The sequence below is a fragment of the Talpa occidentalis genome, unplaced genomic scaffold (genome assembly GCF_014898055.3).
Source record: "Talpa occidentalis isolate TD23 unplaced genomic scaffold, MPIMG_talOcc4v2.1 talOcc4.6, whole genome shotgun sequence".
NCBI classification, from domain to species: Eukaryota; Metazoa; Chordata; class Mammalia; order Eulipotyphla; family Talpidae; genus Talpa; species Talpa occidentalis.
Genome location: NW_023604972.1, coordinates 110,755,715 through 110,782,378, shown reverse-complemented (window position 1 = coordinate 110,782,378; position 26,664 = coordinate 110,755,715). Strand labels below are relative to the sequence as shown.

The following is a 26,664-nucleotide window of genomic DNA, read 5'->3' as shown; positions in this document are numbered from 1 at the left end:
CGGCCGTCTCCCGGCGCCGCGCAGCCCTCGCGCCCGCCCGGCAGCCCCACCATCCCAGGCTCCGGGCGGCCCCGGGCGGGGGGAGGCGGTGGAAGGAGGGGCTCCTCAGGGAGCGGCGGGGAATTCCCCCTTCTACCGAACGTTCCCGATTGTTCAACGTCCTCACGTCAGCAGCAGGGGGTAATCCCCGACTCCAGCTGCTCCTGACGTCACGGCGCGTAGCCGCCGCCCCCCGCGCGCCCCTGCCGCCGGCGTCTCCTCTAAGCCCCGCCCCCAGATGTAGCCACGCCCTCTTCCCGTCCCCCTTGCCGCCCTACGTAGAGGGCGGAGCTTCTTGGGCCGGGGCGTGAGCGGTTGCTTGGGCCAGAAGGTTCTTTGGTGGAGGCGCTCCTCCTGCTGCTCCGCCCAGTAGGTTTGTTCGCACCGCTTCTTCCACACCCGTTTTCCCTCCTCCTCCTCCTCGCTCCGCCTTTCTCCCCACTTCTCCTCAAGCCCTCTAGTTCCTTCCCCGCCTCGCTACCTTCCACGATCTCGCGAGACTTGGCCCAGAACATTGCGGATCGGGTCGGCGCCATTTTGGGACTGAGACTGGTTGTGGGGGAGGGAAAAGCGGCAAAAGGGGATTATTCAAAGTACCGAAAACCTCCTCCCGGGATTGAGCGCAGCGGCACCCCCAGGCCAGGGGCACCTCTGGTGTGGCAGAAGGTAACACCGTCCTCTGTGCCCCGCGTCGGACTCTGGGGGAGGAGGGGGCTGCCCGGTTCGGCGTTAGGGTTTAAGGGGTCGAGAGCGGCGTTGGCGGCGCGAGATGTGAGGCTGCCCGTGGAGCGGGGGTGGGGGGGTGGGGGGTGGGGGGGCGGAGAGCTGGGGCGAGGGGGAGGACGGCGCAGGGAGGCCCCAGTAGGTATTGACTCAGCCCTGGAGGAGCGGAGGTGGCGGTTGTGGGGAGGGGGTGGGAGGCTTAGCCTTGGCGGCGGCGGCGGGGGGCGGGGGGTGGTGTTGGCGGAGGCTGGGAATGGGTTCGACGCCCTGCGTGCTCCGTCTTCCTCCGGCCTCTCTCACGCCCTTCTTTTGCACTGCTGCCCCTCCGGGGCGGAGGGAGCCGAGGCCGAGTTGTGGCCTTCGGTGGTTTCTTCAGTTCGCCCTGTCCCCACCTCTTTCAGCTCCGTGGCCCTAGCTGTGTACTGAGTCGAGGGCTGCCTTGCCCTTTTAGTCCGAGAGGACTTGTTTGTTTTTCTCTCTCCCCCCCCCCCCCAATTTTTTTATTTGCATCGAACCACTCTTAACGTGGTTTACGAGAAGAGCTGGGGCTCAGTACCTTCCACCCCCTCAGTGCTGGGAGAAACCTGTTTTCTTAATTCAAGGAAATGGGAACCGGCACCTTTATCCCACTGCTGCCCTCGGATGCCTGGGAAGCCTCACCCTGGGGCGAATTTAAGGAACCTTCCTGGCCCTGCTTCTCCGCCACGAACCTTTTTATTCTTGATGGGGGAATTGTGTTTCTTTTAGACATTTTAATTTGGAGGAGATGCTTTTTCTTTATACCCCTTTTCTTTTTTTAATTTTATTTAAATTTTATTTTTATATTCCCCATGCAATTACTTATACCCCTTTTCTAAGTTGCATTTACTAGTACTCGGTGGCACCACACCTGTTCTTTGGATACACTGAATAGAAAATAGAGGTCTTTTACAGGATTGCCATTTGTATATTTTTAATATTTACTCAAGAAGTATAATAAGGCTTGCTTATATAAACCCCTAATATAATTTGCACCTCCTTCCCATTTGAAAGTACTTGACCTCTAGAACATCATTTATTGTGCCTCCATCCCCTCAAAGTCCTTATTGTAGACTTATATTGGGTGCTCGCCTGGGCATAATCTTTTTTCAGATACCAGTAGAATTATGTAGAATTTCTCTCCGCAGCTTGACTCTTTGGGGATTAACTTTTATCTCGAAATTGAAACTCGGTGTGTAATTTAAGTTTCCCTCCCCCCCCCATAACTTTTACAGGTGATCCAATTACTCAGATATGAAGATCATCTTCTAGGTTTTGTGTAAAAGGCCCCGGATATTTCAAGTGGCCATTTTGGAATTACAATGTTTTTGGATAATTTTGTCCCAGAAGTTTATTAAAATTGGCAAGAATCATCTCTGAAGTGAATTGATAGTAGTGAACAATTCTACAAGCTACTTAAAAAGAGACCCAGGCATTTCTTCAGTATTTTGATTCAAACGGATTATATAACTGGTTAAAGTATTCAGCTGGTGGTATTTTTTTGCCTTTTCCCCAAACCCCTTCCCCTGTTGTTGGTGTTCTTCAGCCAAAACTGTAAGATATGTTTGATTTGTGTACTGAGTAATTTCAGCAGTTTCAAATTACTGTTTATTGCTGAAGTTTCATGGCAGTTTATTTTTACCTTTATCAGAAGTTTTAGTTGTTTTTGACCTCTCAGTCCTTTTCATGTCACAGTGGGACAGCTTTTCTAAATGAAGACATTGAAAGAATACAAAGTTTTTTTCCTTTTATCTTTTATTTAAGTGGAAATTTAAGATGTTGCCGTTTCCTAGCAGCATGGTAGTATTGAGATAGCTATGTGTCTCTGTAAATGCTGATGTTTAGGAATGCTCTTCAGATGTGAAATTTTCTTTTTGTTTTTGCTTTTGGGCTCATAATTTGGATATTTCATCTGGAGTGGATAAGTACAACAGTGACAAGTACATGGAATAATAAAGAAGATTTTATAACCTAAACCCAAGGAACTTGGCTAATTCTGGAGATAACCCTATGAAAACTTTAAAACAGAAGTATGGGTAGCTGACTTGAAGTAACTCTATGTCAAATAGTCATAGGTTAAGTATCTTCAAAGAACTTGGATATTATTTCAGAGGATACAAAATAAAAAGACAAACTGGAAAACATAAAGATTACAGAGAAAAACCCAACACCTTCCTGTGCGGTCCTCTTGGAATTTGTAAGTACTATATGGTGAGCAAATCAAATGTTCGTTTGTAAACTAATGAGTGTCAGGTTTATCCTCTGTTATTCTTGGAAGCCTTTCAGTTTTTTGCTTGGCTTCAATTTCCTGGACAGTCTGAAAACAACTATTAACAGCCATTGAGGAAATTGTAATGTAGAAAGATTCAAGATTTAAGAATATTTCTTATAAAACAGTCCAATTTTTAAGTTTTTGTGCTCTAATGGAAAAAATTAAATCCATATGGTCTCTTCTCTTTAGATTGGTAGAAAGGTAGAAAAGTCAAATATTTTGTATGTTTTGATAGCAAGCTTACTTTCTTAAGTGTGAGTTTAGACTGCATTCTAAGTGCATTTAATGCTGTAGTTTACAGTTAGGTCGCTGTTTAAAACAACTTACATAGGTCTTGGTTTTTAAAGTTATGTTTAATGACGCTTGGAAACATAACCGTTTCTAGCATTTTAATTCATTATAGAAATGAAGCTTTTGAAACAATTTGTTGGTTTTGTGTTTCAAATTATTCCTTAAGATCTCATTTCCAAAAAGTTAAGTCATGACTGGGAACAGAAACCAAGTGGAACTGAATAAACTGCATTAAAAACCTTTAATATAACTTACATTCTGTAGGGTTATAATGACTTAAGTTTTACAAAGAAAGCTTTTTAAAAAAAAGTTGTAGCTATTGCTGTAATAGAAGTCATTTTGACAAATGAGAGAATTATCTTTTAATAATTACCAGGTCGAATGGTGTGTTTAGTTACCATTAGTTATTACATTTAGTTTTTTCCTGTGAATCATAGCCATTTAATAGGAGTATTTGTTTTATTAAAAAACCCTGGAATTTTTTAAGCAGTTTATATTAGTGAACAGATTAATGGAGCTAAAATTAAGAGTTTATTTTGTTTATCCTTCTGAGATAAAAGATTATAATTTTTAAACACTTTACTGAAATAGTGTAATAACTTGTCAAAGTTATTTTGAAACAACTCTTTTTGCTATAATGTTGAATCCTACTAGCTCACATACCACAGAAGAGGAAGTGTAGCATACAAAAAAATGTAGACATTTAGATATGAATGTATCGCATTTATTTTCTGATCTAAAATTGAGATTGGAGAATTAGTAGTTCTTTTAAAATAGATGATGTTATTTGTGTTATCATACACTGGGTGTATTAATTCAAATTGAGTTTCCATCTTGATTTATGGTGAGAACATTCCCCACTCCTTCAGTTTTGAGAGCCTGTATTTTATGCATCTTCAATTTAATGGCTTTTCAAGTTACTTTAAATACGACTTTTAAATTAAATATGGTTAAGAAGTTGAACTTGAAGCTAATGACTTTATTTATAGAAAAGAACTACATAACTTATTACTTGTGATTATTCTTTTAAATTTCTTTTGTTTATGTTGTTACCCCAAGCTGTGGTATGATAAAAATTACTCTAGAGACCAAGATTTTTGGCAGTTAACTTTAATCTTTGAATAGTCAAACATTTATTAACATTGTTTACAGTAATTATTCAAGGAAATAATTACTTGAGGAAACTATTTTGATACTTTGGTATTCCAATAGTATTTGGAAAAATTGTTCATCTACTTGTTTCCTTTTCCTATATTTAAACTGTAGGTTAAAAATAAAATTCATAGATAATTAACACAGATGTTGATTGAGTTATGTAAAACTGTATTTTATGTATTATACTATCTTAATTACAGTAATTCTATGAGGAACGTAGTCTTATAGGTAGTAGTGAGAAAAATTAAGATTTAGGAGGTCTGTGACTAGGAGAAAGTTACTTGGTTTGGACCTTTCAGTACCATGGTTAGGTTGGAATCTCACCAAATTTCCAACCTGATTTCCATAGCTCCATACACTTAACCAGTATGACATATTTACACTGCCTGCTTGTGGATTTTCCTTTACAAACTCATTCTATTTGAGCATTACCCTGGTATTTTTCTTTTTACATGCTGCTTTTTTTTTCGTACTGATTACTGGTGGAGCTTGGGGACAAGCTTAGAGACAAAAAGAGAAACTACTGTTGAATTTTGCTACTTGTTAGTAGCTATTTGACAGCCTTGGTTAGCCAAAAATAAAAAAGTGGTTATATTCAGTTCTCATTTATCTATAGCCTCTGCACAGGTATGGTGCTCAATGCTGCTTATTAGCTTTATTTTACTTCCTCAGTTTTTGAACATATCACTAAATTTTTTTGTGTGTGCACTTAACACTGGTTGATGCTTTAGAAGTGAGAAAGAAGAATAATAGAGAAATAACAGGAATGGGAAACAGAAGCAGTAGATTTGATTTTAAGTGAGAATAAAATGGAAACCCAGTCGAGGTTATCTAATTTTCTTTGAACAATCTTTTTTGACTAATTTTTGATAATGTTTAGATGACAGTTTACATACAGGTAAGGTAGTGATGTAGAAAAAGGGTAATGAGGAAGAGAGACTTGGTTTAGGATTTGGAATACCTAGAAAAGGGTTTATCTGATCTTGCGTATATTCATTTGACCTCTTTTAGGCTTAGTTTCTTTAGAAAGCTGATGGAAATAATGCATATGAAGGCTTTTTATTAATTATGAAATACATTATAGATGTAAAATTTTGTTCTAATATTTTAAAATTCTTCTGCATTTTACATCTCAAACCATTATTACAATCGCTGAAACAATTACATTTTGTACCTCATTTCTGTTAATGGCATTCATTACCAACATCCATTCACAGTCTGCCTCTCCAGTTCCAGTTTCACGCATCCTAGGAATTTCTTTTTTGTATCTCATTTCTTTAATGAAATTCATTACTTGCCTCCCTGTTTTCAGTTTTGCCTGTCTTGTTTTAGCTTGGTTCTTGACTAAGGTAACTATCCTTTTGTCTTTAGTCCCAGTGTCTAACCTCTCTACTCTTTTTTTGTGGCCAGAGTATAAATACTGCTTTTGAAGTTGTTACTTTAGCAGTTCTTAGGGTCGTAAGCTTGGCATATTTAGGAAAGAGCTGGTCAAAAAGTGTTGTATTTCCTCCCTGGCTCTATCCCTAAGTGTTTTATTTTTATTTTCATTTTCTTTTTTTCAAGATTGATTTATTTTATACAAGAACCGGGGTACAGGCCAGATGTGTGGGAGGGTGAGAGGGTTCACCAGAGACAGAGCCGGGAACAGAATAGGCAGAAGGGAGCAGCAGGCGAGACAGGAGAGATCTGCCTCGCCATGTGTGATTCTCCTCAGCTGGGATCGAACCCGCGCTGCAGAGGCTGTGGACAGCTTCACAGTGCGGCGCTCAACCACCTGTGCCACCAGGGAAGCCCCCTAAGTGTCAGCAGTTTCTAACATGAATTCTTTTTGGCTACATGGTGGGTGTGGAGATGGTGGTTCAAGACTACTGTGACACTGATAATAATTTTATTTTCTTACATTGATTCTATTTTTGTAAAATATTTGATTTCTCCCCTCAGATGAGGTCCCCATAATTCTCCCACCGTCATAGTACCCATGAGTTGTCAACGTAATCCCTTGTGCTCTTCCTTATTTTTACCCCTCTTCCTCCCCTGCTGTATGTCACAGACCTGTAGTTTGCTTGCAGATTTTATCATTTTCCTGATCCTTTCTTTGGCTTCCCTGTATTCACCCTATAAATGAGACCATCTGATATTTTTCTTTATCCTTCTGACTTGTTTTGCTTAGCATAACTCCTTACCTTACCATCCCTGTTGCTGCAGAAAGTGTGAGTTTACCTTTTTGATTGCTCAGTAGTATTCCATTGCGTTTATATACCTGACAGAAATAATTATTTTGTGGGTACATTTATATACATTTTTCTGGGGAGTAAGTTCATTGTTTTCAACTGGACCCTCGGAAGAGAACAATGTCAGAATTATGGATAAACCTTTTTTTTCTTTAAAGGTTTATTTATGCATACAAAGGCTGGTGTACAGACAGGTCAGAGGTGCAAGGGAGGGGTGTGAGAGGATCCACAGGAGACAGAGTGGGGAACAGAACAGGCAGATTGACTGAAATACTCTGCTGAGGGGAGCAGTGGGTGAGACAGGAGAAGTCTGATGTGCCTTGTAGGTGACCTCCCTGGCCGGGGGTGGAACTCCTGCTTCAGTAGTTGTGGATTTCTTTACAGTGCTAATGCTTAACCACTTGCGCCACCAGGGAGGCCCCTGATAAACCTTTTGCGGTTGTCTCTCTTTTTCATCAAATTAGCTACTTGATTTCCTTTTTATCAGCTGCCTGCAGTAGAATAGTTACAGGTTTTTACTGTATATTCCTTCATATAATGGCTAGTTTCTGTATCTTTTATATAGATATTTCAGTTCCTTTTTCTTGAGTCCTCTTTCTGTTCACAGCTTGATGAGTACAGTGTTTTTGATCTTTCATTTTTTTGTCCTTTAATTTTCAGATTTTTTTTTTTTTACAGATTTATTTATGATACAAGAACTGGGGTACAGGCCAGAGGTGCGGGGGTGTTGAGAGGATTCACCAGAGACAGAGTGGGGAACAGAACAGGCAGACTGAGTGAAATACACTGCTGAGGAGAGCAGCAGGCAAGACAGGAGAGGTCTACTGAATCATGTGGTTTAGCTCCCTGGCTGGGAATCGAACTTGTGCTTCAGTGGCTAGCTTCATAGTGCTGAGACTTAACCCCTTGCTCCACCATGGAGGCCCAGTTTTTCAGATTATGCTTTTAAAAACCACATTTAATAGTTGTTCCCGTATATTTTTTTCTATTTTTACCAAGAATAAGCGTTACTAATGCCGTGTTACCTTTGAAACGAAGAACTTGCAAATATACTTGAAAAGTACTTAAACTGTAAAATAGGAATACTTACCGTTGTCTTTACATGTGTATACTAGTAAAAGAAATTGTTTGCCTTTCAGTATACATAGTTTCACTCAATTTCAAATTTGGGAGCAGTTTAGCTAAGTTGGTCTGGCTCCCTCTAAGACTTTCATAAATATCTGGCAAGACATCGGCCAGGACTGCAGTCATTTGAACACTTGACATGGACTGGAGGATCTTCCAAGATCGTTTCACTCATTGGTCTCATAGGTTGTTGGAAGGTCCACTGCTTGAGTTTCTTTACAACATGGCAATTGCATTTTCCAAAGCAAGTAATCTGAGAGATAGGTGTAAGTACAGTGCTTTTTGTGACCTGGACTCCAAAGTTATGAAGCCGCATTTTCATTAGAAGTTTGTCACAAAATCTAATAACCTGCAATCAAGGGAAGGGGAATTAGGCTTCCACCTTTTGTCAAAGAATTTGTAGGCTTTAAAAAAAAAAAAAAAGATTTATTTATTTATTTATCTATTTATACATACAAGCACTGGGTACAGTCAGAAGTGCGGGAGGGTGAGAGGATCCACCAGAGCTAGAGCGGGGAGCAGAACAGGCAGACTGATGAAGTACACTGCTGTGGGGAGCAGCTGGCAGCAGGAGAGGTCTGCGCTCAGTGTGGGACCCTCACTGGTGGCCGGGGATCGAACCGGCGCTGCAGAGGCTACGGGTAGCTTTGCAGCCCAGCGCTCAACCGCTGCGCCACCAGGGGAGGCCCTGTAGGCATATTTTAAAAAAACGATAATAAGAGGTAATCCTTTATAACCAGTAGTTGTCAACATAATAAATTGAATTCTTCACCCCATAGATAGGAGGTTGTGTTATTTTAAGTTTAAAAAATAAGTATGGTGGCTGGGGGGGTGCTCCCTGGTGGTGCAAGGAGTTAAGTTGCAGCACTATGAAGCTGTCTGCAGCCACTGAAGCACGAGTTCAATCCCCCACCAGAAGAGGTGACCCAGTTGGCGCAGCAGACCTCTCCTGTCTTGCCCACTGCTCCCCTCAGCAGTGTATTTCAGTACATCTACCTGTTGTGCTCCCCACTTTGTCTCTGGTGATTCCTCTTAACGCTTGTACCCCAGCTCTTGTATGCATAAATAAATAAATCTTAAAAAAGAAAAAAAAGTAAGTATAGGGCCTTAGTGGTGGTGCAAGAGTTTTAAGTCTCTGCACTATGAAGCCATCAGCAGCCACAGCCTGCATTCGATCCCCAGCCAGGGAGCTAACCCACATGGCACAGCAGACCTCTCCTGTCTTGCTCGCTGATCCCCTCAGCAGTTTATTTCAGTGAGGAGCAAAACAGGCAGGTTGAAATAGTCTGTCTCTGGTGAAGCCTCTCATCTCCTTCCTGCCCGCCCCCCCCTTTCTGGCCTACACCCGAGTTCTTGTATGCGCAAATAAATCTTTTAAAAAAGTAAAATAACAAGGGAACTACATTCTAAATATTTGTAAGTTTGGGAGGTTGAAAGCGTTCTACTTTTCTAGCTACTCTGTGAGATGTGGAGATAAGGCAGTTATTTCTCTTTGATGCTGATCCCCTGTCATTGTAATCAGTGAACTACTTTTGTGGTAAAATTAACATAGAATTTGCCACTTTAACTATTTATGATCATAAAATTCATTGGCATTAAGTATATTCACATTTTTGTGCAAACAGCTTCACTTTTCACAACCAGAACATCTTTCATCTTCCTTAGCTTAAATCTGTGAGTCCATTAAACATTAACTCCATGTTAATAGCTCTTCGTAATCACTATTCTACTTTATATTTCTATGCAGTTGACTGCGTAATTCATATAAAAGGAATCATGTAGTATTTGTCTTGCTGTGACTGACTGCTTTTAGCCTGATGTCTTTGAGGTTCATCCATGTTGTAGCATGTGTCAGAATCATAATTTCCTCTTTTAAGAGGAAATAACTCAATTGTATGTTATATGACATTTTGTTTATCCACTTGTTTATGGATGTACACCTGTGTTTTTCACCTTTTTACTATTCTGAGTAATGCTTCTGTGAGTCAGTCTACTAAGACCTGTTCTGAGTCCCTACATTTAATTCTTTTGGGTATATGCCTAGAAGTAGAATTGCTGGATGATGTGTTAATTCTGTTTTTAAAACTGAGGAATGACTATAGTGATTCCCATAGTGGCTGCACCATTTTGTATTCCTACCATCAGTGTACAAGGGTTCCAGTTTCTCCATCCTTTCCAACATTTGTTATCCCCCCCCTTTTTTTCAAAATCACTCTAATGGGTGCCAGATGGTAGATCACTGTGGTTTTGATTTGCATTTCCTTAATGATTAGTGATGTCTTCTTTCCCCACTGTCTATTTGTATATATTTGGAGAACTGTCTACTCAAGTCTTTCGCTCATTTTAAAAATCAAGTTATTGAATTGTCGGAGTTCTTTATGTATTCTGGATATCAATGATTATCACATTCCAGGCAGTATTATAAACATTTTTTTAGGTTCTGTTAATGCATACAAGAATTAGGGTGCAGGCCAGATGTGTATGGGGCAGCGGTGAAAGGATTCACCAGAGATGAGTGGGGACCTGAACAGGTGGATCCACTGAAATAACACTCTTAAGGGGAGCAGTGGTCCTCTGTGCCATGTGGATTGTGCCATGTGGATTATCTCCCTGGCTTGGGATTCAACTCATGCTGAAGTCGCTGGCAATACCTTGATAGCGCTGAGACTTTAACCCCTGCACCACCAGGGAGGCCCAGGTATTGTAAACTTTTAGAATGTTAACTAATTTAGTTTTCATAGACACTTTTGTGTGGGAAGGCCCTGTTGTGTCCTTACTTTTTTTTTTTTTTTTTTAAAGATTTATGTATTTATGCATACAAGTACTGGCGTGTAAGCCAGAGGTGTGAGGGGTGAAGAGGATTCACCAGGGAGAGTAGGGAGCAGAACAGGCAGATGTACTGAAATACACTGCTGAGGGGAGCAGCGGTGAGACTGGAGAGGTCTGTTGTGCTGGCTGGGGATCAAACTCCTGCAGAAATGGCTGGCAGTAGCTTGATAGCGCCATCTTTAACCCTTGCACCACCAGGGAGGCCCCTGTAGGCTTTACAGGTGAGAAAATGAAGGCAAAGATATTAAGTAGTTTGCCAAGGTCACACTACCAGTAAGTGGTATTTATACATACATATATATATATATATATAAAATGAGCAGGTTTATTAGGGAAGGGGATGGAGGAATAAAGGAAACTTTGCATAGACACAAGCGGGCAGGAAGAGCTGCCCCGAAAGGGACAGGTTTGCTAAGAGAGGACTGCATAGTTGCAGGCGGGTGGCCCGGAGGAGAGCTGCCTCCACTGAGGGAGGTCAGTGAAGAGAAGTCCCAGCATGGTACAGGTCACGGGCAGGCAGGGTAGCTGCTGCCCTGCAGAGGAGAGAGTTGGTGAAAAGAAACACCTGCATAGTGGGCAGATGGAGATCTGCCTGAGTGGTATTTTTGAACCCATACATTCTGTGTCCAGAGCCTTGCTGCAGTGTCTGCTGATAGCTTCATAGTGCTGAGACTTAACCCCTTGTGCCACCAGGGAGGCCCTTCCTTAGTGTTTTTAACTAGTAGGTCTTACTGTAGAGTATTGCTGTCCAACAGAATTTTGAGGTGATGGAAATACTTTATGTCTTCACTGTTGAATATAGTAATCAGTAACCACAGATCATTGAGCACTGAAGTGCAACTAGTGCAGACAAGTAATAGAACTTTAAATTTTATTTTAGTTTAAATACCATGACTACTAGCTGCCATGTTTATACAGCAGTGGTATAGAATCCAGTCAGATCCATTCCTTATAACAAGTGATTTTTATTATTTTCAAAAAATTTAAAAGATTTTTATTTTTGTGTCAAACTGGTGTGTAGGTCAGAGATGCAGGGAGTGAAAGGATTCACCAGAGACAGAGTGGGGAGTAGAGTAGGCAGATTTAACTGAAATACACTGCTAAGGGGAGCATCAGGTGAGACAGGAGAGGTTTGCTGCACCACATGTGGGCCAGTTCCCTGGCCTAGGATTGAACCCAGGCTGTTGAGGTGGGCTGTAGTGGTGATAGTGCTGAGACTTAAGCCCCAGGCCATCAGGGAGGCCTAACAAGATTTTTAAAGTTCCCTTTACTGTTTTAAATAAAATATGCTGTATATGTAACATGAAAATACACAGGTGTAATGAAAAAGGTAAATAAAAGGAAAAACATTTGTAATGTTTTTCAATATGTAGTAGTATAGGTGATCATTCTACAAAACAGATTTGCAAAATATCCACTATAGGACATTTTCTCTTCTTAAAAGAAACAGCCTAATGTTCTTAAATGTTCCTGTCGTTTAAGGAACAAAGTATCTTAGGCTGATTATTAATTGCAGTTAATAGAGAACATTTACTTTACTTTTCTAATATTTATTGCCAGTGTAGTTGAATGGGCAATTAACCAACATTATTAAAGCTATCCTGTGGTGTAGTGACATGGTGTTTCTAGAAACCAAAAGTAATTCTCAGTTTACCATACATTAAAGGTAAACAACTTTACCATATATTACAGGTAACCATCTTTGCCATTAAAGGTAAAGATCCAGTTTGAATAAGTGGATTTGGTCCTAGATGTAGGAGGAAAAATAGTGGGATTAATTTAAAAATCTTCTGACAAGAGAAAATAAATTTAACGGTCACAGTAGCATAGGGGAAACACTATTAAGTCTGTGTTTTTACACTAAAAACCATCTTTTTAATAGTTGGTCTATATAAATGAACATCTGCTGCTAATTTTTAATGGGGCATGAGCCCATTTTAAAATGAGGTTTATTTTTATTTATTTGTAAAGATTTATTTATGGATATAAGAACTGGGGTACAGGCCAGATGTGTGGGGGAGTGAGAGGATTTACCAGAGACAGAGTAGGGAACAGAACAGTCAGACTGACTGAAATACACTGCTGAGGGGAGCAGTGGGCAAGACAGGAGAGGTCTGTCTCGCCATGTGGTTAACTCCCAGGCGGGCCGGGATTGAACCCGTGCTGCAGAGGCTGCGGACAGCTACACAGCGCTGTACTCAACTGCCTGCACCACCAGGGGAGGCCCTAAAATGAGGTTTAATGAGGTATAGTTTACATAGAATAGATTTACTTTACTTTTTTTTTTTCAAGATTGATTTATTAATACATACAAGAGCTGGGGTACAGGCCAGAGACGCGGTGGGGGTGGGGTGGGGTTGAGAGGATTCACCACAGAGTGGGGAACAGAACAGGCAGATGGACCAAAATACACTGCTGAGGGGAGCAGTGGGTGAGTCAGGAGAGGTCTGCTGCGCCTTGTGGGTTGCTCCCTGGCCGGCCGGGGATCGAACTTCTGCAGAGGCTGTGGATTGCTTCATAGTGCGGGTGCTTAACCCCTTGCGCCACCAGGGAGGCCCAGAATAAATTCACTTTAAATGTACATTTTGAAGATTTTTTTACAATTCTTTAAATGTATACAATTTTTTGTATACATTTTTATAGTCCCAGAAAATTATCTTGTTCTTAAGTCTTCTCACCTCATTGCCAGTACCTGGTAATTTACCATTCTGTTTCTTTTGATATTTTGTGGTGTTTCTTAGAACATTATCATATAAAGGGAATCAAACAGTTTGTAGACCTTTGTTTCTGACCTCTTAGTTGTATTTCTTTTTTTTTTTTTTTCTGCTAAGTAGAATTGTCTGTGTGGCTATATCCGCAATTGTTTGTCCATTCTCTGGTTACTAGACATTAGGGCTGTTTCCAGTGGTTGGCTATAATGAATAAAAACTTTTGTGAACATTTGCCCATAGCGCTTGGTGTGGGTGTGTTTCCATTTTTCCTGTAGCTAACATTGAGATTGCAGGGACATATGAATTGTATTTAACTCTGCTAAAAAAAAAAAAGCCATTTTTTTTCCCCGAAGGTGCTAAAACTTGCATTCCCACCAGCAATGTGTGCCTTCACGCCAGTATTTGATGTTGGTCATTTAATCATACCACTGGGTGTATGGTTTGAATTTGTATTGTGGTTTTAATTTGTATTTCCTTAATAAGGGTGCTGAGCATTTTTTTATGTGGTTTAGTGAAGTGTTGAAATCTCTTGCCTATTAAAATAAATTGTCTTCTGACTTGTAACAATTCTTTATATACTCTGGATACAAGTGTATCAGTTACTTAATTTGCAAATAATTTCTGTTTTCATGATTTGTTGTCATTTTCTTAACAGTGCTTTGAAGAACAAGTTTTTTTTTAATTTATTTTATTTTATTTAATTTATACAAGAACTGGGGTACAGGCCAGATGTGTGGGAGGGTGAGAGAATTTACCAGAGACAGTGGGGAACAGAACAGGCAGACTGAAATACACTGCTAAGGGGAGCAGCGGGCGAGACAGGAGAGGTCTGCTGTGCCATGTGGGTATCTCCCCAGCCGGCCGGTATCGAACCTGCGCTGCAGAGGCTGCGGACAGCTTCACAGCACTGCACTCAACAGCCTGCGCCACCAGGGAGGTCCTGAAGAACAAGTTTTAAATTTCAAAGTAAAGTTTAATTTTTTCTTTCTTTCTTTTTTTTTTTTAACTTATTTGTGCATACAAGAGCTGGGGTTGTAGGCCAGAGGTGCAGGGGTAGGGGTGAGACAATTCACCATAGACAGAGTGGGGAGCAGAACAGGCGGATCTACTGAAACACACGTTGAGGGGAGCAGTGGGTGAGACTGGAGAAGTCCACTGCACCATGTGTGTTAGTCTCTGACCAGGGATCGAACTCTTTAGTGCTGAGGCTTAACGCCTTGCACCACCAGAGAGACTCCAAAATTGTTCTAATTTTTTCTTGTGCTGCTTTGTGCCCTAAGAAGTTTCTGCCTAACTCATGGTTACAGGATTTTACCTGTATTCTTCTAGAATTTTGTAATTTAGTTCTTTTATTTTTAGGTATATGATCCATTTTGGATGACTCTTGCATGCGGTGTGAGGAAAGGGTTGAGTTTATTTTGGGTTGGGGAGGGAATGTATTTGTACAGTGGTGCCAGTTTAATTTGTTGAGAAGGTTTTCCCCTTGAATCACCTTGAAATACTCTGGCCACGTATGTGCGCACCTCTTTCTGGACTTATTCATAGGTATATATATATGATGTCAGTTTCCTGGAGTTGTAGCTGATAATATGAATGGTAGCATTTGACATTTTATTATTAAGATTTGATTGACATCTTTTATATTCTGAAGTTTTCATAAGAAATACAGGTTAAAAGGGAAATTGTTTTTATGGGCATGTGAAAGACCAGTTACAAAGATGCACTCAAATTCACATAGCAATTTTTCTAATATGTTTAAATGTTAACTAATTAAATTTGACATAATTGGAAAATACATGACAACATTTCTCAACATTTAGTCTGGGATTCTTCCCCTCTAATGTCCACCCACCACCCCTTCTTATCCTTTGGGTGTTAGTCTGTTGTAAAGATGTTCTTTGCCCTGGTAGATGTTAGAGTACCTAGTATATGCCTGCATGTTTCTTTGGTGCTGGATATTTAGAAGCAAACAAGGCAAAAATGTAAGATTCCCTCAAACTCATATAGTTTGCTCTTAATTTCTGTGAATTCAGAGTAAAGAGAATCCTTGAATTTGAATTGTGCTTTCATTATACCTATTTCATTCTGCCTGTTATACAGTGGGTATTTATTTGATGGTGGCCAAATTGGGCTTTATGAGATTTATATTCCTGCTCTATAAAACAATGGTTTTTTTCCAACTTCAGTAGTTTATCATTAGAATCATGAACTAATGACTGCTGTATGCGTTGAGATTGTTAAAATGATAGAAACAGTATTCTTATGGCTCGGTCACATAGAGTAGTAGTGTTTGAGGACCATCTAACCTGAGATTGTGGTTTGGGGACACTGGTAAATGTAGGTTAACAGGATAGAACTGAGCAGAAACCAGATCTATTTAGATTGCATTTTGTAACATTTAAAATTGTTGAAACATAATGTATTGCATTCTTCTGAGGTTATGTTTATGTAACCTGTGATTATGGCACTGTGGCTTTAAATGGCATAATGATCTCTTATGTTTCCAATCCATTTCTCTTACCCATATTCTGCTCTTGTAATTTAATTGTTTTCCTGTCTCCACTTGAGTTTACAAATTTGATTGTTGCAAACTGGAGTTTCTTTAGCCTTTCCCAGAGCTATAGTGTCTGCCTGGCTTAAAAAATGGCTATATTAGGCACCTAGTCAAGTTAAGAAATCTGGAAGTCATCTGCTTTCTGCTTTTTCTCCCATCAAATGAGTTAGCAAATCTGTTTGCTCTACTTCCAGAGACTCCCAGATAGGTCCACTTCTATCCCATTGCTGTTAGATTTGTCTAAGCTACTTATTATCTTCTCTCACCTTAACCATAGCTGAACTTTGTAACTTTCTATGCTGTTTTTGCACCTCTTTAATTAGTTACAGCATAGTGTCTTACTGTTGGACCTAAGAATAATGTGCAGATTCTATAACTTTCAAGTCTGTCACCTCCATTTCTCTGCAACCTTGTTTAATACCTTCCTTATCTTCTTTCAACACATCAAGCATTTTCCTTTTTCTTAGTGTTTTTTATGTTTTTTTCCCCTCTTCTGTGCCCCCCCCCTTAGCAATTTACTTTGTATGTTACATTCTGAGTAACTTTCTCTAACCATTCTCTGTAAATTGGGCCACTCCCATCCACTCCTTGCTTACTATTTCTTTTTTTCTTTCTTTCTTTCTTTCTTTTAGATATTTATTTATGTGTACAATAATGGGTACAGGCCAGAGGTATGGAAGGTGGGGTGAGAGGACTCACCAGAGACTGAGTGGGGAACAGGAAAGGCAGGTTGACTGAAATACATTGCTGAGGGGAGTAGTGGGCGACACAGGAGAGGTCTGCTGTGCCATGTGGGTCACCTCCCTGGCCGGCTGGGGATCGAATTTGTGCTGCAGTGGCTGCTGATAGCTTCACAGTGTTTCATCTTAACCTCTTATGCCTCCCACCCTACCAGAGGAGGGGTGGGAAGTGAGAGGATTCACCAGAGAGAGAGTGGGGAGAAGAACAAGCAGATTCACTGAAATACACTGCTGAGGGGAGCAGTGGGCGAGACAGGAGAGGTCTGCTGCACCTTGTGGGTTAGCTCCCTTGCCAGGGATCCAACTCACGCTGCAGTGACTGCTGATAGCATTTTAATGCCCAGACTTAATCCCTTGCGCCACCAGGGAGACCCTGTCTCATTTATTATTAACCTATATCGCATGAATTCTGAGGGGAGCGATTTTCTTGCTACATATTCATAGTTCAGTTACTTGCAGAGTAAGAGAATTTTTAAATCTTAGTTAATTTAGCTTAACTTTTTCCCCAGAATTGGGTATATATTGTTGGTATTTGAATTTCAGTATTGTTTCACTGCTTGGGAACTAGGTGAAATATGTCAGGGGGTTATTCGTAGCACAGTTAATTTGTTGTTAGATCATGTAGAAGGCATATTATCTTAGGAGTTTTAGGTAATTTGTTACATGAATTTCTAGTCGGTTAGATTTAAACTATTTTGAATTTGTTGCTAGCTTTCTGAAGGGACTGCCTGATAAAAACTACTTTATTATATTTTCCTTTAAAGCTTTTCCCCCAAATTTCAGCTGCTTAAATTGTCCTCTCACCTTTAAAAAGATAAAACACAAGGTTTCAAGGAATAACTGCTAAATAATGCAGATGAACAGAATTTCAGCATTCTCTTTTTCAGAATTCCAGAGGGCTATGACAATGCATTTATGTTTTATGAGGAAAAAACAGGAGAACTTTGTTTCCTCCTCAAGTAAACATACAAGTATAGATTTTTCCCACAGCTTTAATTATTTTTGGTATTACAGGATTTCTCAGTGTAATCTTATTTTAATTTTTTCTAAGGAGTATGTTGCAGATCCCTAGCAAGGAGACTTGTTTGCTAAAACTTTGAAAGGATGTTAAACAACACTGTTGAGTATTATCAGAGCGATAATATAGTTGTGGAACACTGGTTTAAAAACTAATTGAAAAATGGATTTGTGGCCATTCTACTCAAAGCAGTTTACCGATTTAATGCAATTCCAGTGAAGATCTCAGTGGTGTTCTTCAAGGAAATGGAACAAAATACTGCTGAAATGCAAATGGAATCACAAAAAGACTCCGAATAGCCAAAGCACTTCTGAGTATGAAGAGGAAGAATGGTGATAGTATCCTTCAAGACTTCAAGCTATACTACAAAGCCATAATAATAAAAACAGCATGGTCCTGGAACAAAAACAGACACAAGACCAGTGGAATAGAATTGAAAGCCCAGAAATAAAACCACACATATATGGTCAACTAGTCTATGACAGAGGAGCAAAGAATATACACTGGAACAAGGAAATTTCAACAAATGATGCTGGGGAAATTGGACTACATGCAAAAGCATAAAACTAGACTACTATCTCACATCATTCACAAAAAATCAACTCACCGTGGATAAAGAACTTGAATGTAATACCTGAAACCATAGAATATAGAAGGAAACATAGGCAGAACTCTCCATTGACATAAACTTCAGAAACAACCTTTGGGAAACTTGTCTCCAGAAGCAAGGAAAACAAAGGAGAATATAAACAGCTGGTACTGTATGAAACTAAAAAGCTTTTGTATATCAGAGAGACGGTATCCAAAATGAAGCGACACCTCACTCAATGGGAGAATATATATGTGATAAGGGGCTGATATGGAAGATTTATAGAGAAGTCACGCAACTCAACAAAAACAAATTAAACAACCCAATAAAAAATGAGCAGAAGATCTAAATTGGCCACACCTGAGAGGAGACATCAGATATTGTCCAAAAATTAAAAAAAAAAAAAAAAAAAAACCAACCATTGAAGTAATGAAAAAAAAAAGGCTTCATTTGCAAATCAAGCTGTCTTCAGAACTCTACCTGTGAAGGCCTATTTGACTTAGTTTTTTCCTTTATTTGGAATTTTCCAATTTTTCACATTACTCTGGTCTTTTACATTAAAATGATTCTCTTGATAGGGATGCTGTAGAAATATTCATAAGAGATGTTTTCACTTCAATCCTATTAAATTAGAGCTTTCCAGTTAATGAGAAGCCAAAAGTCTGTTTGGGAACGGAGTTGGTTAGGTTTGTGGAAAGCAAGTTGTGATGGCAGTGGTACCTTAGAATCTTAGAATACATATTGTTTACCTGCATGGAAGTTGGAGGGTTTTGTATGATTTGAAATAGCTATAGGTAAAAGTGTCTGACTGGTTGGACTGAACTTTAAAACACAAAATCTTAAAGAATTATTTACGTACTTGTTATTAAAACTAATATATATATATAAAAATGTAGTCTTTACTGTATCCAGATTATTTACAGTGTGTGTCATGCATGCACTTAGTAGCTAAGAATTTCAGAGTACTGTGACCTTGCTTTAAAATGTGCTTCACATCTATATAAAAGCCTATTTTCCCTATTTTGAGAAAAAACCAATTTCTTGGGGATGTCATGACTAAATTAAACCATACTTGTAAAACACTAAGCAAATTGTACATAGGGTGAAGAGTGTGTACATTGCTGCTGCTTTTTTTTTTTAATTGTGTATATCGCTAGTGAGCGTTCTTGTGAATATTGAGTATATATTCTTTTTTTTTTTTTTAATAGAGGCATGTTTTATTTATTTATTTATTTATTCATTAGTTTGTTTTTGTTTATACATGCACTGGGTACAGTCAGAAGCGCGGGAGGGTGAGAGAATTCACCAGAGCCAGAGCGGGGAGCAGAGCAGGCAGAAGGACCAAAGTACACTGCTGAGGGGAGCAGTGGGCAGCAGGAGAGGTCTGCGCGCCATGTGGGACCCTCCTCCGGTGGCTGGGGAGCAGCCGGGGATCGAACCGGCGCTACAGAGGCTGCTGGCAGCTTCGCAACCCAGCGCTCAACCGCTGCGCCACCGGGGAGGCCCTTGAGTATATATTCTTATAAGTGAAATATCTGAGCGTAATTTTTGTGCTATGCCAAATTGCTCTTTTTTTAAAAAAAAAGATTTATTTACGCATACAAGAAGTGGGGTGCAGGCCAGAGATGGGGTGAGAGGGTTCACCAGAGACAGAGTGGGGAGCAGAACAGGCAGATATACTGAAACACACTGCTGAAGGGAGCAGTGGGCGAGTCAGGAGAGGTCTGCTGCACCATGTGGGTTGCTCCTTGGTGGACTGGGGATTGAACGCATGCTGTAGTGGCTGCGGATAGCTTCATAGGTGGCGTCTTAATCCCTTGTGCCACCAGGGAAGCCCTATGCCAAATTGCTCTTCATAGAGATACACCAGTTTACATTTTCGGTACCAGTATGGAAGGCATTTTACCCCAATGTTGCTTTTTTGAAGAGAATGAATATTTTCATATGTGATCCTTTTTCTGTGAATTATATTTAAATCTTTTTCCCCTTTTTTTCTGAGTTACATTTTCTGTTCATTTTTAGGAATATTTTATGTATGCAGGAAAGCCAGCCCTTTATCTTTTGTTTTCTTTGACTTTTGTTGTGGTAAATTTTGTCATGTAGAACACCTTTGCATTTACACGCAAGTGTACACACTTTTATCACACTGGCTTTGTGTATCTAACTTACAAAGGTCTTATGTCTTCTGAGATCCATAACATTTTTTCTCCCCCTTTCTTCAGATAACTGTTTCTTTTTCCCTTTAAATCTTTGAACCATTTTGAGAAAACATTGGAGGTAGAATTGTGCCAGTTTGTCTCACATACTGTACATTTTTGGGCATATGGACTTTTCTGTTGTCTTCCACTGGTAATTATATTTATATAGTAAAGCTATGGTGGTTTAATCAATGTAGTTTTAAAACTGAGTCAGCAAATAAAAGGGTGTTAAGCCATTTAATCTGTGGAATTAAGCTATTAATGTTTTATATCAATTTATGATTTTCTCATTCTAAAACATTGATTGCTTTTGGCATGTAAAATGTCAAATTCTGTTGTAAATAGTTAGGAAAGTTACATTAAAAATTAATGCTAGACCATAATTTAGATAAGAGTGGCATAAGACATTTGTACTTGGAAATCATTAGGAACTAGCTGTGACATCTGGGGTTGTACATTTTCTTTAAGACAAATTTTTTTTTAATTTGAAAATGAGGATTAAAAAACCCTTTTTCTTGTTAGAATTAATTGAGATTTATAAAGTGTTAATAGTAATATTTGCACATAGGTGCTTAGTAATAATCTCTTTCCTCTGTGTATGTTTCCAGTTTTCCATCTCTACCTCTGTCAGTCTGCAAAGTCAAGAATTCTGTTGTTTTTGCTAATAAATCTAAGGTGGATTTTCAGCACAAAGTAATCAGTTAGTGGAATTAATTTGATAAGAAATTCTTAGTCTGGTGGGTTTCACATTTTGATAGTTTAAGGATAATCATTACCATTATTGCACCTTCATTTTTTACATGAAATTGCCACTATGATCACCAGGAAGAATGAGCTAATCCTCCTTTTATGTCTGTTCCCTACTAGTATGCATTCTTGTACAGAATATTGTTTAATGGTCTGGTTTGGAGTGGCATCTGTGAATGTTGATGAAGTATGTTAATTCAAAAGACAATATATCAGAAATGTTTGTTTATCGGACGCGCAATCTCATTTACTGGACTAGTACATGGACACATGAGCTGAATCTTCTTCTGATAATTTGGTGAAGTAGGTTGATTTTTAAAAGGATGGTACTTTGGCACATTGAATTAAGTTCTGAATGCTTTAAATTGAAAGTAAATTTTAAGTTCTAAGCTAATCTAAATGTGTATTTATAACTTCAAACTGATATTTCCAATTCAGGTTCAGGATTACAAGGTTTCCTGCAATCTCATTTCTCAAGGACACCATAGGACTGCGTTTTTGTAATGGAACTAATTTTTTTTTTTTTTTACATTGCCCTTTTTTTTTTTTTTTAAAGATTTAATTATTTATTTATACAAGCACTGGGTACAGTCAGAAGTGCTGGAGGGTGAGAGAATTCACCAGAGCCAGAGCGGGGACCAGAACAGGCAGACTGACAAAGTACACTGCTGAGGGGGGAGCAGCAGGCACGCAGGAGAGGTCTGCATGCCATGTGAGATCGAACCGGCGCTGCAGAGGCTGTGGGCAGCCCAGCGCTCAACTGTTGTGCCACGGGGGAGGCTCTACACTACATTGTTCATTTTTGTATGATTGATTTTTCCTCCGGTGTTGTCCCCTTTAAGATACCCGTGAACCATCACCATAGACTCTTGTGATATTCCCTCTTGTTTTGATCCCTTTACCTCCCCCTTCCCTGATGAATGTCTCCAATTCATAGTTTGACTGCTAGTTTTGTCTTTTTTTTTTTTTTTATCCCTTGTATGGTTTCTCTGTTCCTCCTATAAGTAAAACCACCTGATATATTTCTTTTTCCTTCTCACTTATTTCACTGAGCATAATCTCTTCCTCTTGCTGCAAATGACATTTTTTTGACTGCTGAGTAGTATTCCATTGTTAATATATGCCACATCTTCTTAATCCAGTCATATTTTGGGGTATTTAGGTTGTGGAACTCTTTTTTTTATGGTAATTAATCTGTGTTAAATTTTCTGTCTACTGAAGACATTATTAATAAATTATATTTTTCTAGGAATTATCCATCTGCTTTTCCTCCCCTCCTGGCCTTCCTCCCTTTCCATCTGTATGATTTTAAGAAATTTTAAATTTAATTTAAATTTTAATTTGTAATTTTTATGTTTGTACTGGTGTCTCTTGAGCCCCTTGCAACAGTTTTGGGATTTATGTGTATGTTCTTCTGCTTTTCCAGTCTGTAAATTATTTCATGAAATTATTTTTACTTATTTTAACACATGAAAATCTATATAATCAGTATGTAAGATAAAGTACTGCAAAATCTTGACTGCTTCTGTTGTCCATTCTCCAGTTCACTGCTAGACACTTCATTTCTTTTTGCCACCATCAACATTGACCTTTGCAGTCCCAGACTGCCTTCATTTTGTTCTTGTGTTTCTTTTGCTTTTTTCTTGAGGTCATCATCTTTTTTTTTTTTTTTTTTAAGATTTACTTATACAAGAACTGGGGTACAGTCAGAGGCACAAGAGGATGTGAGAGGATTCACCAGAGACAGAGTATGGGGAGCAGAACAGGCAGATGGGCTGAAGACACTGCTGAGGGTAGCAGTGGGAGAGGCAGGAGAGGTCTGCTGTGCCATGTGGGTTTCTCCCTGTCTAGCCAGGAATCCCCGCTGCAGAGGCTGTGGACAGCTTCACAGCACAGCACTCAACCCACTGTGCCATCGGGAAGGCCCAAGTTCTTTTAAATAGGAATTGAATTGAATGGAATACTCGTGAATAATCCTTAAACTTTTTTAAAGTTGCACAAAAATTTTGAAGACTGCTGTCGTGAATTGATAGTGATGGGAACTAAAGTTCTAGATTTTAACACTTCCCTCTCTACTTGATCTACTGAGTTTTCACATCCCTCTCACCCACCCATTTTACACAAGAACAGATTTTTTTTAAGCACATTTTGTGAGACGTAACTGCAAGTTTAAAGCCTTTGAGTACTTTCCGATTTCCTGTATTCCTGTGTACTGTTCAAGATCCTCTAGGTACTGTCCCCAAAAGTATTTGGGTTTATATATACCTGGCATAGCAAGTGGTTTGTTTGCCTGATGGTTATTCCATTTGATTTGTTGAGAATATAGTGACTAGATTCATTAGTTCCAGATATAGTCATAACAGAATGGTTTAGTATCACTTAAGGAAGCCCTTAGTTTTTAGAATAATAAAAAAAAATGATACTGAATTCTAAATTCTTACCACAAAGTAACTGGTGATTTGATACAAATTTGATTCCAAATTTTATGGAATGGTGTTATTGGCCAGGGAGCAGGCAGGGAGAAAATCATTGATAAATCCCATTTCTTAACAGTGCTTGAGTGGGTGCTTTTGTTTTCTGCTTAATTTAAACAAAATGGCAAAATCATGAAGCTTTACCTCTCAAGTTTTCTTCAGATAGTTTTATACTGTTAGCTTTTGTTTTTTAGTTTTACAGATTAGCTTTTGATTAATTTTGAGGTATTTTTGTATATGGTGAATAGTGGCCTCGTGGATAGTCTGTTGTCCCAACATCATTTGCTGAAAAGACTGTTTTTCCCCGTCATTGAATGTTCTTATTAGCACTTTTGTTGAAAATCAGTTGCCCAAAGATAGATCCATTTGTTTCTGTTCTGTTGGTTTCTATCCTTATGTCAGTACAATACTGTTTTGATCACTGTAGTAAAGTGATCTTGCTTTTTAAGTAAGTTTTAAAGAAGGGAAATGTGAATCTTGAAACTGTAGTCTTTTTTTTCATTTTTTGTTTTGAATATTTGGGACCCCTTGCAGGTATTTTTTTTTTTTTTTTAAGATTTATTTATGCATGCATACAAGAACTGGGGTATAGGCCAGAGGTGTTGGGGGGTAAGAGGATTCACCAGAGAGTGGGGAGCATAACAGGCAGATCTACTGAAATATATTGCTGAGGGGAGCAGCAGGTGAGGCAGGTGAGGTCTGCTGTGCCTTGTGGGTTGCTCCCTGGCTGGCTGGGCATGGAACCTGTGCTGCAGTGACTGGCCATAGCTTGAAAGCACTGCCTTTAACCCTGCTCCACCAGGGAGGCTCCCTTTTTACTTCTTGAGTTGCTTTTCTTGCTGCTGTGAAAATTCATGTTTAGATTTTGACAGTTTAATGTGTCTGGGAGTGTTTATGCTTGTCTTTCTTGAAGTTGCTTTTTGGGTACATTTACTTGTGTCTAATTTGATAATTTAGCTCTTCAGATTCTCTTATCTCTGGGAGCTTGCATTTTTAAAAAATTTATTTTTTACATTGTTTTTCATTTTTAAACAATATTTGCCCCCCCCCCTCAGGTGTAGACCCCATAGAATTTCCTTCGCCAACTTACCTGTGCACCATCACCAGTCCCCTGTGCTGCTCCCTCCCTTGATTCCTCTCCCTCCTCCTCCCCTACAGAATGTGTCTGATTTATAATTGTCTGTTCTTGTTTTGTTGTGTTTTTTTTTTTTTAACACTGCTGTCTTGTTTGATTCCCCTATATTCCTCCTATAAGTGAAACCATCCGATATTGTTCTTTTCCCTCTGACTGACTTCACTGAGCATAATTCCCTTTAGCTCTGGGAGCTTGCATTAAGTAATGTTGGTATGCCTGATGGTGTGCCTGTAGGTCCTTTTGGCTGTGTTCAGTTTTATTTTTTCTTTTGATCCTCAGACTCATAACTTTAATTGACTTATCTTCACATTCTGTGATTCTAATGTTCATTCAGATCTTGTATTAAGACTGTTAGTGAAATCTTCATATCAGTTACTGCATTTTTTGACTCAATTTTTTTTCCTGTTATTCCTATCTCTTTATTGACACTCTTTTGACATTGTGAATCTGACATAACTTTTTGAGTTTGCTTAAGATGATGACTGTGCTTCATCAGATACAATTTCTGTTAATTTTGTTTTATTCCCTGGGAATAGCCCATACTTTCTTGATTCTTTGAAAGCGTTGTAGATTTTTTTTCTTGTAGAAAATTGAACACTTTGTTGTAATGTGGGACTCTGGAAATCATGGTTTTTTTTCTTATTAGAGTTTGTTTTTATTGTTTGTTTTGGTTTGTCCTGTGTTCCTTTAGTGGTTTTTCTAAACTATTTTTTAATCCTTTTATATATATATATATATATATTTTTTTTAAGATTTCTTTATACAAGCACTGTCAGAAGCGCAGGAGGGTGAGAGAATTCACCAGAGGCAGAACAGGGAGCAGAGCAGGGAGACTGACGAAATATACTGCTGAGGGGAGCAGCGGGCAGCAGGAGAGGTCTGCGCGCCTTGTGGGACCCTCGCCTGCGGCCAGGGATTGAACCGTCGCTGCAGAGGCTTCAGGCAGCTTTGCAACCCAGCACTCAACCGCTGCGCCACCAGGGAGGCCCTTTCTAAACTATTTTTGCTAAGTCTATTTCTCATGGATAGTCCCTGAAGTCTGTGCCCCTTAGGTAGTTTTTTTTTTTAACCTGGCAAATATTTTTATGAAATATAAAAAATATTAATGCAAAAGATATATGCTGAATAAACTATGAATGTTAAATACCATCAGAGCCAGTGTGTTATATTGTCTAAAGATTGTGCGTCCTTCAAACATGTATTATGCAGGGAACCAATTCCTAAATGCCTACAGTGTAACTGAGACAGGCTGAAGTTTTTCATAAGGTTCAGTGGTTTTACAAAGAGTGATTTTTTTATTTTAGTTTTTTTATTTATTCCCTTTTCCAGAAAGTAATTTGAATATAACACAGCAGCAGATTTATTTAGCTGTCCCATGTATATTGCTGCTTAGAGCTCTTCAGACAAGTGCCCTTTCTGCCATGTTCAGCTAGTGTTTTGTAGATGCATATTTGGAGCAAAAAAGGAGTAAAAAGAAAGAAAAAGAAGAAAAGAGAGAGACAAAAACCTGGTTTTTGCATATTGGGTTTGTTTTAAGGGCATTACTTCAATGTTTAACCAAGTACTCTTAACTCTTATTTTAACCTTTACTTTTTACTTTGGCTGAACCTAAAAATCAACCAGAGGCGAAAGCTTTCATCTTTTCAGATTTTTTCCTGAGCATTTCCTAAGTTTTTTGTATGTAAGGGAGTTCTTTGCAATACCATATTTTCTCAAGGAAATTCTCTCCTAGCCTTTTCTCCTAGGCTTTGGGTATGCTATCATTTACACAGTTGTAAGGTTTATCCCAGGTGCAGGAGGGTTGTTCATTTACCT

The 26,664-nt window shown here is 39.2% G+C and overlaps 1 protein-coding gene across 2 annotated transcripts in view; it reads left to right on the top strand.

Moving 5' to 3' along the window:
* The first annotated feature begins 424 nt into the window (after nucleotides 1-424).
* Nucleotides 425-26,664, top strand: part of GPBP1 (GC-rich promoter binding protein 1) — a 66,750-nt gene continuing 40,510 nt past the window's right edge. Inside the window, exons 1-2 of one of the 2 annotated variants that reach the window (XM_037530607.2) lie at nucleotides 425-705; nucleotides 2,016-2,977. The gene's annotated coding sequence lies outside the window, so the exon portion shown is untranslated. The remainder of the gene's footprint in view (nucleotides 706-2,015; nucleotides 2,978-26,664) is intronic. The other variant, XM_037530608.2, reaches the window with a different exon arrangement.